The sequence below is a fragment of the Macaca thibetana genome, chromosome 2 (genome assembly GCF_024542745.1).
Source record: "Macaca thibetana thibetana isolate TM-01 chromosome 2, ASM2454274v1, whole genome shotgun sequence".
Classification (NCBI taxonomy): domain Eukaryota; kingdom Metazoa; phylum Chordata; class Mammalia; order Primates; family Cercopithecidae; genus Macaca; species Macaca thibetana.
The window spans coordinates 55,159,913-55,173,792 of record NC_065579.1 but is presented as its reverse complement, the minus strand read 5'-3'; the positions used below and the strand labels follow the sequence as shown (position 1 = coordinate 55,173,792).

General features: G+C 36.2%; 1 long non-coding RNA gene across 1 annotated transcript in view; it reads right to left on the bottom strand.

Annotated features, from left to right (window-relative positions):
- Nucleotides 1-395: 395 nt before the first annotated feature.
- The window catches only part of LOC126948270 (uncharacterized), a 36,061-nt gene continuing 22,576 nt past the window's right edge, over nucleotides 396-13,880 (bottom strand). The window contains exons 2-4 of the long non-coding RNA XR_007723386.1: nucleotides 4,892-4,957; nucleotides 2,650-2,838; nucleotides 396-547 (exon numbers count right to left, since the gene is read on the bottom strand). This is a non-coding gene — a long non-coding RNA (uncharacterized LOC126948270). The remainder of the gene's footprint in view (nucleotides 548-2,649; nucleotides 2,839-4,891; nucleotides 4,958-13,880) is intronic.

The following is a 13,880-nucleotide window of genomic DNA, read 5'->3' as shown; positions in this document are numbered from 1 at the left end:
GTAACTTGACCAACTTCATAAAGCTAAAAAATTGTGGGCCAGGAGTTAGACCTAAGCAAACATAGTCAAGCTGTTTAATACAGTATACATGTTAGATATTGCATTGCCTAAATGTATGGCAAATAATGCATAATCATTAACTAAAGAAGCTTTCTGCTAGTTAGTGAGAGAATTTGTCTATTTTCTATTAACTTAGTTTCTAAAATTGAAATAACAATTAAGTGAGGTTTAAAATGGCCAGTTTTACTCCTTTCCAGATCTCCAAATTCACTAGCATCTTCCCTCAAGCAAATATCGTTTTTTTGCATATTCCTGTAAGAGTAGTCTATTCACATATAAATAAGTATAATATGTATATTTTTTACACAAATAAGACATTTAGACACTGCTCCGTATCTTCAGTTTTTTTCACTTAACAATGTACCTGGGAAATGATTCCATATTAACATGATAGATCTAGGTTTATGTTTTTACTGAGAAACTTATCAGCTTACCACTATGAAATATAGCAGAGTTCTCAAAAATAGTAGAACCTTCTTTTTCAAGCCTGCAAAAGGAAGCATAAGAGAGGAGAAAAAGCATTTGTCTCTCACCCATAGACTGACCTAAAATTTTCATTTTACAGACAGAGAAAATAATGCTCGCTAAGTCATGAGACCACATTTAAGGATGCTATTTCTCAAATTACTAAAATTTTTTCTAAGGGTTACTATTATACTTTTAGTTTCAAAGAGGACTTTCATTTGTTTTACAAACACTTTCCATTTTCACCCCCCACTTATGTGTTTAAAAAAGAAAATTCCAATTAGTCAACAGAAGACTAAATCATGGAATCTCCTTATCCATTCTGTAACAAATCAAGAAATGCAATGCTATGTTTAGCAAACATTCTGAGAATCTTAAAACCACATTATATTATTTTTTATTCAATAATTGTGGGTATATGTTTGTGTGCTTGTCATTCTTCATTCAATAATTTGAATAGCCAAAGCCCTTGAAGGTCAAATTTGGATTTTTCTTGGTTTTACTGGCTCTTTCTCATTGTGGCCTTATGCCTTCTATGCTTCGTAATTTTAGATTGTGAATTTACTTAAATGACTAGCTTCATCAGTGGGAATTCAATGAGGTCTCTGATGATTGGGCATCTCTTTAGAGAGTATTTGCTTTTGTTTCTACCAGGTGTTCTGTGTTACTATCAGTCTAGAACCACATAAAGTTAATTGTCTGGTTTGGGGTTTATTAGACATTACAATAAGTGAAAGATGAATCCCAACCCCCAAGATTACTTTTAACCCAGAGGCTACACCAAGAGTGATTGATTTTCTTATTGTTCCTCTTTGCTGGGGAGCAGATTTTACAAGTCTATTATTCTTTGAGAATGTGGCCTTTTATGACTCTCAGATGTATATGGATCCCCTGTTCAAAATCTCTGTTTTTGAGTGTACTAAGACCTAATTTCCTGTCCTATGTGGAGCTGCAAAATGCCAAGGCGTTGGGACATAGAGATTTGAAGATATACTCATCAGACATGATGTCAGGTGGTATGATAGCCTACTTTGTTTCTCATTCCGTGGGGATGTCCTTCTACATCTTATGAATTAAGCTTTACATTTAAAAATAAGGTTATCATATTTTACCCAACATACGTAAAAACTTTTAGAGTGGGAGATTTTTCAAAAAGTTAGTTATATAACTTTACTAAAAACAGAAGATCCAGAAAGTCTTTAGGTTGCTTTTTTTCATGAATCTGCTAACGTCTGGCCATCAGATGAACTTCTGAGAATAGCACTCTAATGCCCCCCTTTCCAATATTATATTGCAAACTATAATAAATATTGTGCACTAGACAACAATGGAGGGATAGGGAAAATGAGAGAGTTCGGGGGATTGAATGAGTCTTATATATGGTATGGAAGAAGGGTTTGGATTTGGCCTTCAGACCTTGGATAAGCCAGTTAGCTTTTGAGTAGGAATAATAGAACTTAATCTACAGGCTTAAGAATGAAATGGAATAATTTATGAAAAGCTATCTGAATACCAGCTACTCACTTACATCAATTGAATTGAGTAGTTATAAGATAGAGGATTTGACGACTGATCAAGGAAAAAAAAACATGACCACTAGGTGGCAGTAGTATATAAGGACCTTTATTGAGTTGTATTAATACTTTGACAGGTTGTAAGGGAGGGGAAGTGTTTGGTGGCAGCAGATTTGCCAGAAACAACTGGATGGGGCCACTACCCAGCGAGGTGGAGGTCAAGGGGACAAGAGAACCCTCAACTAGAGGGGAATCAGAGAGGAGGCTTACATGTCAGGGTGATGTCATTCAGCAGCAAGGAGGAGAATCTCTGGATCAGAGAGTTGCAAGACAGAGCAGGGATTTGGCATCTTTTGTAACTCCAGGGTTTATTTCATCTTTGACTGGTAGATATTTGGTGGAGTGTCATGGGGTATACAAAGTAGGCTGTTTAAATGGCTAAAAAATATACTTACCTCGGCAATCGCTTTAAAGCAATCAAATGTGTAAACATTTGAGTTTGATGCTGGCAGTGGCAGAATGTGAGCGAATTGTCCTAGCCTACTGTGAAGAAGTAAACATTGGTCCCAATATATAGGTGCCATCTTTAGCCAATTGGTATAGCACATACCTGTATGTACGGACATACACAGACATCCAGGATGCAAACTGCCATCCTAATATCCTGCACTGGTTATTTTTCATTTGTTGCCCAGATCCATTCTCCGTATTCTCTGTCTTCCTTTGTCCCCCAGGAAGATGACCACTATCCACAGTACACTCCAGGCTTCCTTGCCCTCTGGCTTCTGTGTGCCACTAGCTGGAGATCAGGGGTGAGAGGACAGAAAGGTTGGGATATTGATTTTTTCTGCTCCTTACTGCCTCACTGTTCCTGGCAGTAGCTGCATTCTGTTCAGAGAGGTTGTCTCTGCAGCACCTCCATGAGGTGCTTCATTCCTTTTTCCTTCTGGACTAGTGGTGCTTCTGGCATTCTGCTCTTGCTAATCCCTCAGTGCCTCACTCTCTTATGTTGATTCCTTTAAATCTGCGCATGACTAAACTCTGCTCTCTTATATCTTTGAGTGAGTGAGCCATCTCACAGCTAGAACTCCTTATTAAATCACACTAAACAGCGTCTCTGTTGATGGAGGGGAAGTTTCTCTTTAAGTATTGCAAGCTATTTATTTAAGCTTTAAGGTATTTTTAAGTACATAATACATTCACATGGCTCCAAAAACGAATAGTTATAAAAGTTAAAATAAAAAAAATGCTCCTTTCCTTCCAACCTTGTCCCTCATCTAGCCAGAACCTCTTTTTCTACATAGAAATCCCTATTCTTAGATTCTACAGATCTTTTCAGAGTAATACATATTCAAGAGGATATAAATACACATTTTTATTTTCTCTTATTTTTCACAAAAGGTGTATTATACATACTGTTCTAACTCTTGGGTTTTTTTTTCACTGTATAGTTTCTAGGATTATTATTATTTTTTACAGCCATGTAACACTCCACTGTAAAAATAAATCTTAGTTTACTTAGCCACTCCTATTGATGGATTTTACAATTATTCTAACCCGTTAGCTATTATGCAAAAATATTACAAAGAATAAAATTGAGCCTATATCATTTTGTATATATACAAGTATTTCTGGAGAGTATATTTCCAAAAGTAGAATTACTGGGTCGAAGGCTATATGCATTTACAGTTTTGATAAATGTTGCCAAATTTTTCTTCAGAGGTCATACTGATTCACGCTTCCCTCAGCAATGAAGAGCTCTTTCTTCCCCATAGCCTCACCAAAGCAGTATGTTGTTAAACTACTTTCTCCTATAAATCTCTCTGGCACCATCTTAAACTCCAGAGAGTGGGGCAGAAGGTTTACACAAAATTGTAGATAACAAAAAGAAAGTACTCCAGGTGAAAAAATAACATTAATTTTAATTTAATATGCTCAATTTAAATACTAGATACAGAAGAGGAGCTATAAATGACTCTTTTAAATGATTCTCACTATATTGTCTCATTTACTTTCTGCTTAATATTACATTTATTTCCCCCAAATGCCTCATTTATTTATGCTTCAAAGAGCAGCAATGAAAGAGGCGATGAGGGCGAATTGTGGGTTTTTTTTAAAGTACCTTTTCCTTTTCTGATGAGTGCTTCAAGCTCAAAGAGACATAAACAAATTTATTAGTCCTTAGGGGGAAACATGTAGCAGTTCCTCTCCTTTCCCATTTCCCCAAGGAGTTAGTCACAAAAGATTCATTTCTCTAGCTTGGAGCTGAAATATCTGTCTGGTGGTGTTGCTGGTCCCATGAGAGCAAGACATGAATAGAAGAAAAACAGTTCCTTCCCTCTTCATGTACTCACTGGTTACCCTTCTGTATGTGGTTCTGTTAGTGAAATGTTAAATTTATCTATACTCTGATCTCTATATTGGCCACCATTAATACAGCAAACTATTAAAATGTATTTGTAAATATTAGAAGGCAGAAGTACGCTGGTAGATTTTTAGAACCTATTCTTCAGGGAAACGGGCCCTCATTTTAGTGTTTGTCAACTTCTATGATGTAAATATTCCCTATATGGCCAGTTTTAAGTTACTAAAGTGATGTCACTGAATTCAGAGTTGGGAAGAGAGGTACAGTAGACACCGTTATATAGGTTTCTATCACATAATATTTTCACCATACAGATACAATAGATGTACATCACCTCAACAGCACAGAAAACAGTAAATCGTAGTAAAAAATTAGGAAGTGAGCTGTTCTAAGCATTTACTATCATGTGCTTCTAATATAATTTATTTAATTCCATATTTATAGTATTTATTTTTAAAATAATGGCTATGTTTCATTACTGACTTACAAAATTCTTGATAATTTCTCAGTTGGTTCCTGCAAGTAGGTATAAGCTGGCTCCTCCAGCACATTGCTGAAAGGAAAATATTTTAGTCACACAGAGAAGCAAACCCCTGAAAAAGGATTAGTTTATTTGTAAACTTCCAAATAAACATAATCTCAATAATAACAATGGGAAAGATTGCTAGTTCCCTCCCCAAATCCAATTTTCCCATATGTCTTTCTTTTCTGTAATTTTCCCACATAACACCGATGTATAATTTTCCCTTGTTTTTTAACAACAGAAATTTGATTTCATTATGTTTAGCAATGCATTCAGCTAAAATACAATATTTCCATCTGACTTAAAGAAAAGGGAAGGCATGTGACTGAGTTTAGGTTAGTGATACTTGGGCAACAGTTGTTGGGTAGGGCTCTAGAAACGTGTGTGTGTGTGTGTGTGTGTGTGTGTGTGTGTGTGTGTGTGTGTCCAGCTGGCATTCATCCCTTTGCAGAAACCACCTTTCTTTTCTCTTCCTTCTTTGCACCTGTATATGATAAATAGACTCCAGGCAGCCATCTTGTGAGCATGAGGTGGTTCTGAGGATGTAAACTTCTAAGCAGATGGCAAAGAAGAAAACAGAAGTGTTCTGAGAGTTTGATAATATAATGTAGTCAAAGTAGTCAAGATACTACCACACTTGAACAGCCTACTTCTGGACTCCATGGTACATGAACAAAAAGTTAATGCATTTTTAAGCCACTTATTTTTAGATCTTTCTAACTCACAACCAAATACTATTTCTTTTCTTTTTTTTTTTTTTCTTTTTATTTTGAGATGGAGTCTCGCTCTGTTGCTCAGGCTGGAGTGCAGTGGCGTGATCTCGGCTCACTGCAATCTCCACCTCTGGGTTCAAGCAATTCTGTGCCTCAGTCAGCCAAGTAGCTGGGATTACAGGCACCCATCACCACACCCAGCTAAATTTTTGTATTTTTGGTATAGACAGGGTTTCTCCATGTTGGCCAGTCTTGTCTCAAACTCTTGAACTCAAGGGCCTCAGTCTCCCAAAATGCTGTGATTATAGACGTGAGCCAACGTGCCTGACCCCTAATACCATTTCTAAATGATGATACAGTTAACATTTATTGAGCATCTACCATGTGTCAGACACTGTCCTAAGTAATTTTCAAGTGTTACTCCTAGAAAGATAACAACATTCCATCCAGATTAGACATCCTTAGTTTGTGATATTCTTATAGACTCATTTGTCCCATGAAGGATTAATTAACTTTATTCTTTATTAATTTTTTAAGACTGGGTCTTGCTCTGTTGCCCAGTCTGGGGCACAGTGGGGCAGTCACAGCTCACTTCAACCTTGCCCTCCCAGGCTCAAGTGATCCTCTCAACCCAGTCTCTGGAGTAGCTGGGGCTACAGTGCACACCACCACACCCAGCTAATTTTTTTGTATTTTTTGTAGAGACAGGATATCACCATGTTGCCCAGCTTGGTCTTGAACCCCTGGGCTCAAGCAATCCACGCACCTCAGCCTCCCAAAGTGCTAGAATTAGAAGCGTGAGCCACTGCACCCAGCCTGATTAACTTTAAATGTATAAATGTTCACACCTTCCCTTCGGCAGAAAATAGGTATTCTAAGAGTTAGATTTATCCTTTTATGCTACAAGGAGTACTTACTCAATCTCTGCTCAAAAAAGTATTAACAATTCTATTACATTTGACTTTTATGTGCTAGTCAAGTATTCAGTTCACTATTTGCAACAACATATATCAACTCACAATAACAGGCAGTTAAATATGATTGACTATAGGAAGCACTGTTCTGATGTTCTGCAGCTTTCCTATAAATAATTAATTGTGGTAACTCTGCTCCATTTCTCCCTACACTTCTAAAAATTTCTTTAAAATTATATTGTTAAACTTCTTAAAATACTCAGACATGGAATTCCTACTGGAATTGCAGACATAAGGAACTCACATTTCTAGTTCCTTCCAATAAATCTGTGACAGCACTTCAAAATATAACAGCTCATTGAAATTGGCTTCCAGGAAGAAAAGTTGATAATCAGCTAGAAGAATGAAGCCTTTGGCATGCTTGTCAATCATATCTAATGTTGTATCGTGTGAAAGAAGGTAATCAATTCTGAATGGTATCTCTTAAGAAGAAAACCAGCTTTTATTATAATCAGGCTTTTTCTTAAATTTAACTTTTGAAAAAAATCTCAATTCCTCTTTTCTGAAATACCGAGAAGGCCCCTTTTGAATTAATTTGCCTTGTCTAACAGTTCATGCTATGGTTCATCTTTTTTGAATTCTAAAATTAAAATTGAGGGTTTTTCTTGGTTTTTGTTTGGTTTAGTTTTTCTAGTCCACAAAATGGAGCCATTAATAATTATTGTCACCTAACAACCTTCACCAAATCAGTCTTGATGTCGTCACCTTCACTCAGGACTGCCTTTTTATTTTTATTATTATTATTATTATTATTATTATTATTTGAGACTGAGTCTAGCTCTGTCACCCAGGTTGGAGTGCATGGCGTGATCTTGGCTCACTGCAACCTCTGCGTCGAGGGTTAAAGCGATTCTCCTGCCTTGGCCTCCCGAGTAGCTGGGATTACAGGCGCCTTCCACCACGCCCGGCTAATTTTTTTGTATTTTTAGTAGAGACGGGGTTTCACTGTGTTTGCCAGGCTGGTACTTTTCTATTTTATGGCAGTAACAAAAGTATCCTGAGCAAAGTTGGAATTCCAGAGGAACCTGTAGACATATATTCTAAAATATATATCCCTTTTTTTCACTCTACCATGACATGTTTTTAAATAAAATCTTTTCTTCAGTTAGTTATTCATTGTGTACAATAAGGGGAAAATAATTCTATGATTTAATTATGGATTTTCTCCTTTGCATTTCTTCCTCATTAAACTGTGGGAATTCTTGTTTGGTTTGTTTGTTTTCTGAAAAAATATTTTAAAATATAAATTATAAATATTATATATAATTATAAAAATTATATAAAAATATATAGTATATATTTAATATATAAATATACAAATATATGTTTAATGTATATAAATATAATATTTTGATATATATATAAATATATATATATTTTTTGTAGGGACAGGGTCTCACTATATTGAGCAGTCTGGTCTCAAACTTCCAGCCTCAAGCTATCCTCCCACCTTGGCCTCCCAAAATGTTGGGATTACAGGTTTAAGCTACTATGCCTAGCCTGAACTACAAGAATTCTAAAGCAGTACATTAAAAAATCATGTATACACAAGGATTTAAGTAACGGGCTTTGTCGTTGTTGATCAAAATTTGTTTGAAAATTCCAGATTTGTATGAATTAACTACTTTATAAAAGTGAGAGCTGTTGCTTTTCTGATGCCTGTTCACAGGCAGGAAACAGTCTGAAGGGTGGGAGAAAGCTCTGTGGGGTTCAGGGTTGTGTCATCTTGTTTTCCTGTGCCTTTACACAACGTCTTATCCTGAGCATGAGACAGAGAATAACTAATTGGTCATGTTGCCGAGTCCTTACTCTACACCAGGCACTGTGTTAGGTGTGTGATGTGTACTTTCACTTCAACTTCACAGTAAACCTAAGAGTTTAGCATGGTCGTTATCCTTATTTCTCAGATGAGGAAATAGAAACTTGATCACAGCTATGGTCACAGCCCTAAATGGTAGAGCCTGAACTCAGTCAGCATTGTTTATCCCCAAGGTCTTTGAACTTAACCTTCAGTTCCCCATCATAAACACCAGTAGACATTCAAAGCATACTTGATGATTGCATAGTGGAGCTAAAGGCCTGTAATGAACACATCCCTTTAAAAGTCCTCTCCTTTAAAAATGAGTCCCTGCTCAGCCCACTGATTACAGTTTTACTTAGTTCACCTAGCCTTCCACTGCACTGGTTAAGACCTTCACCTGCTAACATGAATTACTTTAATCTGATGGTTTTCTATCTGCTAAAGATAAACACTTTGAGGTAATAATTTTAATCTTAAGGAAAGGAAGAAAGTGAGTGAGAAATGGAATAATTTTAGAGTAATGTCAACTTTACGCAATGGCAGGCCCCATGTTGGGCTGTAAGGTAGTCCAAAGGTAATGGACACAGAAGAGAAGTGAGAAGGCATCAAAAGTAAATTTATTTTACTTTGTAAATGTGCCTAAGGTCCTTTTGGCTGAAACAGATCCACACACCACTACTGTCACATCTGGCTTTTCAGCAACAGATCACTAGTATTCGTTCTGAGCCTTGATCAATAAAAAGATTTAAAAAATTAAAATGTAATAACAATACTACATATACTAGATCAAAACAATTTTGAAGATCATATATTTAAGTTGATGATTCAAAGAACCCTCTTGGATCTAGATGTTCCCCAGAGTCACCATTCAGAACACTATTACAAATCTTCTGGTTATATACGCCATTATAGTTGTGTGGAGATACCCAAATCTACCCAACCGAAGGACAATGATGCAATCCAACTGCATAGTTTCTGCAGGAGAGGGCTGTTGCATGCTCTGAGGATCGTGCATACTGGCAGCTGTTCTCACAGTCTCTTTTGGAAGAAGTAAAGCCACGTGGATTTACGGATGTTTTTTAGTTTCCCATTGCCTCCTTCACAAATTACCACCAAAAAAACAAAACAAAACAACAACAACAAACCCCACAAATTTGTAATCAAACAGATCAAATAGTTCTGTAGGTCAGAAGTTAGACACAGGTCTCACTGAGCTCAAATGAAGACGTCAGCAGAGCCGCTTTCTTTGCTGGAGGCTCTAGGGGAGAATCCATTTCCTTGCTTTTTCTAACTTGTAGAACTGCCCACATTCTTTGGCTCATGCCCATCCCTACCCCTCACCACATACCAGCTTCAAAGATGACAATATTATATCTGTCTAACCCTTATTTTATTCTCACATCTCTGACAGCAGTTGGAAAATATTCTCAGGTTTTAAGGACTTGCATAATTACATTGGACCCACCCAGATAATCTCCCTATCTCAAGTCAGTTAACATTAATCATATCTCAAAAGTCCCTTTTTTGCCATGTCAAGCAACATATTCACAGGCTCCACAGATTAAGACACGGACATCTTTAAGGGGCCATTATTTTGCCTACTACAAATGGCCATAGGGGCAACCAGAAGAGTCACTGTGGAGAAAGCCTAGTAGGGCTTAATTCTCAGAGCAACGCTAAGGTGGATCCTCCTATGGCAACCAGTAAATCAAAGGGCAATTCAAGCCATCAATAGAGACCAGCTGTGAGTAGATTTTGTAACACTGGGAGGAATAAAATTCAGCAACTTGGTTTTGTTTCTTCAATATTAAAATTTTCCAATTTAAATTTTAAACATTTCTAATTTAATTGGAGGTGGGATATATTCAAACAAGCCGTCACAACCATCCATTGAAATTAGAGAATCATAGAATTAGAATGAGACATCAGCTTTATTGCCTAATGCTTGAGTTCTCGTTATAAGGGTTTCTGACCAATGATAGCTAAGCATAGCAAGGAATGGTAATTCACTGCTCATTTGAATTTTGTACTATTGTAATTGTTTGAAGGTTCTTCCTGCCATTATGCTGAAATATGCCCATCTGTTGTGTTTTCAATTCTCTCGTTTGGAAACACACAAGTGAAAACTGAATTCAGGTTGAGCGCAGTGGCTCACCCCTGTAATCCCAGCACTTTGGGAGGCTGAAGCGGGTGGATCACGAGGTCAAGAGATCGAGACCATCCTGGCCAACACGGTGAAACCCTGTCTCTACTAAAAATACAAAAATTAGCTGGGCGTGGTGGCATGTGCCTGTAGGCCCAGCTACTTGGGAAGCTGAGGCAGGAACATCGCTTGAACCCGGGAGGCAGAGGTTGCAGTGAGCCGAGATCGCGCCACTGCACTCCAGCCTGGGAACAGAGTGAGACTACTTTACAAAAAAAAAAAAAAGAAAACCCCGAATTCAGCTCCCACTTGCTAACTGGTTTTTGAGGGCCTATATAGAACCATTGTAGGTCACTGAAAAGATTAGAATAAAGAAACTAATAAACTTTTCCTATTTTACAATTTGAATAAAACAAAACGAAACAAAACAAAAAAGAACCTAGCTTATGTAATCACTGGTAAGACCATTTAAGAGATGCACAATATCATAGATCTGCTAAATTATTTTTAATCCATGTCATATTTTTTTATTTGGATTTTTTTGCAAAGAAAAACTAAAAAACCCTCTACAATGGACTTTCAGCCAGACAGTTTAAATGTGAAATTTATCTCCAATACACAAAAGATCACCTCAGTCATTAAAACTAAGATTAGAAAAACAATCTTTCATTTTCTTTTCATGAAATATAATTTGAAAATAGAGTACTTCACTTCAAAATAATCTAAATAAAATAACATTGCCTAGTTTCTCTTTTAAGATATAGTTTTACTTTATCAACAAAATGAAATAAATTGAAGGTTAAAATTCTAACAGAACAAAATAAATGAGGGTCAACAACTTCTAGGCAGCTGATAAACAGATGTTTCTGTACTCAAAGATATTGGTTTTTGAAAGCAATTAAGTAATGGGTTTTCAGGTATATCTTATTTATTGATCATGTTTTTCTTCTCATGTTTCTAAAACAATTTAAATCAATATTAGTAAACATATAACAAAAGTTAAGAAAATTCAATCAGCAGGTTTAAATGTTTTAAGAATTAAAAAAGAAGAAACATTCTCTCTCTTAAAGTTTGCTGGTTTGTAAGTAGTCCAGTAAACAAACTGAATCCATCAAAAAACCATTTATTCGTATTTTAAAAAATAATACTGAAAGACACAGGAAGTTGGGGGAGAGATTTTTAAATGAGAGGATAATCTTAACCATAGAAATGTCAACTTTTTGGAATGAAAAGCAACATGTTCATAAAGGAATTATTTGACTGATAGATGATATTCTGAACAAAAGCTTTGAGAGTTTGATCTTGGTGTCTTTTGTAAAATTTTTACATTATAAAAATAATGAATCTAGCATGTTGTTTTGAGGTAGGTTTGCCATTGAAGTGTTATTTGGTTAATTTTTTTCTGTTTTGTTCAATATAAATTTTGATAAGATGTCCTTAAGCATGATAGTCTATGGATGAATCAAAAATTAAGCTTTAAACAGAATACAAGGCAAATGAAATCTATATTTGTCATGAGACTGATTCTGCCTGGATTAATGTACATTAGGTAAAATAATTCTAAACAGGATGTAGTCTCACTGAATACTCTAACCAGTGTTCTTGGATAACTACAATAAATAATGCAAGTAATACCAAATTCAATTAATCACTAGTATTCCTATTACATTTGTAACTTATAACATTTTATTTGTGAATATTCACTTTCGTAGAATATTTTTGGCTTAAGTTGAGCTCCCTGAACAACAGGTTCTGAGATGGAAACTTGAGTGTCAGAGGTCTATTAGGGAGTTTTCTCAGGAACACCTCTAAGGAATAAAGGAAAAGAATTAAGCAGAAGAATAAAACTGTGAGGTACTTGTAAAAGAGTATTCTTAAGTCAAGGCAAAGGGTCCAAGTCTTTTTTTTTTTTTTTTTTTTTTTTGTTGTTTTTTTTTTTTAATTTATTTATTATTATTATACTTTAAGTTGTAGGGTACATGTGCATAACGTGCAGGTTTGTTACATATGTATACTTGTGCCATGTTGCTGTGCTGCACCCATCAACTCGTCATTTACATCAGGTATAACTCCCAGTGCAATCCCTCCCCCCTCCCCCCTCCCCATGATAGGCCCCGGTGTGTGATGTTCCCCTTCCTGAGTCCGAGTGATCTCATTGTTCAGTTCCCACCTATGAGTGAGAACATGCGGTGTTTGGTTTTCTGTTCTTGTGATAGTTTGCTAAGAATGATGGATTCCAGCTGCATGCTGCTATAAAGACACATGCACACGTATGTTTATTGCAGCACTATTCACAATAGCAAAGACTTGGAATCAACCCAAATGTCCATCAGTGACAGATTGGATTAAGAAAATGTGGCACATATACACCATGGAATACTATGCAGCCATAAAAAAGGATGAGTTTGAGTCCTTTGTAGGGTCCAAGTCTTATTATCCTTCCCACACTGGCCAGTCATTGGATGTAAACTACACCCAGAGGAAGGGATATACAAGGCACCATTTAGAAGGAAGACCAATTCTCCAAATAAGATGCAACTGTGAGCTCTAATCATTCAATACCCTCGGTAACTAAGTGACTTCATCCTGAAGGTGGTGGGGTACACTATAATATCCACTTAATTTACAAACTCAAAGAAAAATCTTCCAGTGTACTATTGGGATTATATCATTAATATTGAAATATAACCTGAAAAAAATTTTTGTCATCATCAAGCTCAACCCTCTCAAAGCAGTAAAGAGGAAACAATATAGATGATATCCTATAAATCAAACAACTTTAAAAGACATCGGACTAATGGTGTTCAGATGAATTTTAATTTATATATCTATTTGCCTACTCAGTGTCCTCATTTGTATGCCTAAATGGCATAATAAAATACAAATCAAGTATTGATTTTTTTCCTGCATAAATGTGCCTGTTCCCCAAGATTCCCTACTTCAGTAAGTGATACAGTCATTCTTCCAGGTGCTCAAGTTAAAATAATCTGATTCACTATATAAAAGAACTATATTTAGTTCTTTTGTGCACGCTCAATCCATTAGGCATCTTATAGGCCCTTCTTTCAAAATACAGCTAGAATCAGACCATTTATACATTGTTAGACCTTGGCATAAGCCACCATCTCCACTTAGCAGCCTAAATGGTCTCTCTACTTCCCCCTTGCCTTATAATCTATTTTTCACACATAAGACAGAATTATTCTTTTAAATCTAAGAAATATCATGTCACTCCTTTGTTCAAAGCCTTCCAAAGACTTCATGTCCCCTTCACAGCCCACCTCACTGTCTGTCTTAAGATCTACCATATTCTCTTCACTCA